Consider the following 3586-nt stretch of genomic DNA (forward strand, 5'->3'; position numbering starts at 1 on the left):
GGAGGACACCCAAGTTGCGAGCCCTCTCTGAGGGGGCCAAAGTTTCGCCCCCTATAGACAGCGATGGAATCAGCTGGCTATGCCGGGGCGCCGGCAACCACAGCCACTCGGTCTTGGAAGGGTTGAGTCTGAGTCTGTTCCTCCCCATCCAGACCCGTACGGCCTCCAGGCAACGGGTCATCACGTCAAGGGCATCGTTACTGATTTTCCTTGAGTTTAAGTGGCGTGCATAGTTCTTTCACCCAATTCTATTCTCACAACAATCTAGTGAGGTAGTTTGTCAGAGAGCGAGTAATTTACTCAGAGGTAGTAAATGAGTGACATAGATGTACAATAGAGTTCAAATTAAAGCTTTTTGTTCTCCAATCTCTGAGGACTCTAACTACTATACCAATTATCCCCAACCTGAGCAACTTCCAAATGCATGGAGATATCAACTCCCAGAATTCCATCGTCCCCATTGCTGAGAATTCTGGGAGTTGAACTCTGCACATTACAGACCATCAAGAACAGAAGGCTGCAGTGCATAATACTGACCATCTACAACAGTGGTGGTGAACCTATGGCACGGGTGCCAGAGGCGGCACTCAGAGCCCTCTCTGTGGGCACACGCGCCATTGCCCCAGTCCTAGGCCTTCAGCTGGGTTTTATAAAACCTTTTCACTTTTGGCCTCCGCCGTCGTGTGCAAAAAAAAAAAAAGGTTTAATCAATTTAAACTTCTCACGGGAAAAAAAATCTTGCAAAGTTGGAATTGATTGATTGAACTTTTTAGTCCCACCCAGTCTGCCGTTACCACCGCAGCCACGCCCACCCAATGGGCCACACCCAGCCAATGGGCCACACCCGCCCGGCACCCGACGATGCATAAGTGGGTTTTGGGTTGCAGTTTGGGCACTCGGTCTCTAAAAGGTTCACCTTCACTGATCTACAACAAAGGTGGAGAACTATGGTCCCTTTATGATTAGTGGACTTCAGCTCCCAGAATTCTTGCGCCAGCCATGCTGGTTCAGGAATTCTGGGAGTTGTAGTTCCCCACTTCCGAGCTAAAACAAGGTTTTTAAAACTTTTTTGTAATTTTTCAAGACTTCTTCTCACTTTTAAAAATTCTGGAGGACCTCAAAGAGGTTTTGTTTGTGTGGGTTATTTACTATATTAAAAATAAAAGATAATTCAATGCCACTGCCAATTCTAACAACTGTTTGATGGGATTTGAATATTGCATTATTTTTCAACATAGGCAGGCAAATAATTTTGATTTTGAGGACCTCTAAAAGGATCTTGGGGAATCAGTCACTGTCTAGGATCACATTTTAAGAAACACTGTTCTACATCATACAGGCAGTCATACTGACTCTTATTTCAACAAGGATTGAATACAAATGAACTGTCATCAGAATAACTTGACAATTTTGACTGAAAATAGTCCTTTTTCAAAATGATAATTTGTCATATACTTTTTTTTTTTAATCTTGATCTCATTTGTTTCTTACCTAGTAGCTCAAACTGAAGATAACCCCAATGTTTTCTTCTATTTTCTTCTGCTATTTGTGGTCAAATGAGAGACCCTACCTTTTTTTTTATTTAGGTGAGAACCATTACCCACTGAGAATCCCAAAGGTGCCTTTTGAAAAGGCAACTGGGCTTTCTCTGTTTTTTCCTTGAAGTCATTTCACTTCTCATTCAAGAAGCTTCTTCAGTTCTGAACCCACATCATCACAAAGATGATGGCCATCACAGGGCCAAGGGGAAGTGGCTGGGCGAGGAGGGGGCAAATGAGAAGGGAAAGTGAACTACTTGTAAAGTGACATGGTCTGAAGCAGGAAAGGACAGAAAGGCATGAAGGCAGGCAGGCAGGAATTAATTTATGAAGTTCAAAGAGAAGTCTTTTCTGTCAGAGGGAAAGACATGGGGAGGTTTTGTCTTGATTGAATTAAAATCACACCGTGATGATTAATTCCCAAGATATATATGCAACTGACCATCCAGGCCTACTGAGTTTTTCAGCTTCATAATAATAATAATAATAATAATAATAATAATAATAATAATAATAATAATAATAATAATAATAATAATAATAATAATAACAACAACAACAACAACAACAACAACAACAACAACAATAAAAATAATAATAATAATAATAATAATAATATTTAATAATAATAATAATATTTAATAATAATAGTAGTAGTAGTAGTAAAGTTGGAAGGGATCTTGGAGGTCATCTAGTCCAACCCCCTGCTCAGGCAGGAAAGCTTATACCATTTCAGACAATTGGCCGTCCAGTCTCTTCTTAAAAACTTCCAGTGTTGGCGCATTCACCGCTTCTGGAGGCAGGTTGTTCCACTGGTTAATTGTTCTCACTGTCAGGAATGTCAAGATCCCTTTGATTTGCTGCAGGGAAAGCATCTTTCCTCTGGCTGTTGTTGCAGCCTAATGCATATATAACCAGGTCAATAGAGGCAGCTGTTCTCTGCATCACACTGCCTACTTGCTAGCATTCCAGACAAAAAAAACCTTTTGGAGTAGCAAGGAACTGATTTAGACTAGGGAGATAAAGATCTCTCCAATTTGGAAAGGACCCTTCCCCTCCCCCCTCTTGGTTCTTGCCACTCAACCACCTTGCTATGGGAGAGGAGTTTGTCTTGCTGTCTTTAAAAGGCCTCAGTACCAGCTGTCTCTTTTTCAGGGGCACTAAAACGAACATCCCCCATCTCTCTCTGGGACAATAGGCTAAGGAGGAGTGTTCAGATTGAGCAATTCCTGAAAGCACTTTTCTCAAAGGACAGCTTTCTGTTGGGTTTGTTATATAGTGACAGAGACAGGCAATCTGGCACCCTTGAGATGTTTTGGATTTTGGCTCCCACCAAGGCTGCATTTCCACAGGAAAGACCTGTAAGAATTCGTAGCCCTGGTTTAGGATGGTTAAAATTCTTTTTTTAAATATATATATATATAATATTTTATTAGTTTTCTGCATTTACAATTCATAAGTGCTTAATAAACAACTAAGTGTTGTCTGGGTCCATTTGTTTTACTTAATAATACACATTAAATTACCAATCTCTACCCCGTTTTTCCAGCCATTGATAAAATACATCCCATATTTGAAAGTATTCTGTGTCTTCTTTTTCTTTAATCTTCGGTATAAGTCTACCCATTTCTGCACAGTCCAGTATTTTCTTGATTATCTCTTCTTCAAGATGGTGTTTCTTCAGATGGATGGTTAAAATTCTGATGCGTGCCAGAATAGTCCAGGATGTTACGGTTCAAGTAGTGCAGCCCACGGATTGGATGCATCACGCAGAAAAAAGTCACGATGCGTCACAACATGTCACGTGACACGGCGAGTTTGACACCCCTGAAGTAGTGGATTGGGTACAATCCTAGTATCCTTACCCTTTATTTTGCTTGGTCTTATAGGAGGGAATTATCAGTAGTTACACAAGTTAGAACAGGGGTGTCAAACTCAATTTCACTGAGGGCCGCATCAGCATTGCGGTTGCCCTCGGGGGTCCGGGTGGGTGTGGCCAGGGTGGGTGCAGCCTACTGGGTGGGGGTGGATGGAGTAGGTGTGGCCTA

The sequence above is a fragment of the Protobothrops mucrosquamatus genome, unplaced genomic scaffold (genome assembly GCF_001527695.2).
Source record: "Protobothrops mucrosquamatus isolate PMUCROS unplaced genomic scaffold, P.Mucros_1.0 scaffold_56, whole genome shotgun sequence".
Classification (NCBI taxonomy): domain Eukaryota; kingdom Metazoa; phylum Chordata; class Lepidosauria; order Squamata; family Viperidae; genus Protobothrops; species Protobothrops mucrosquamatus.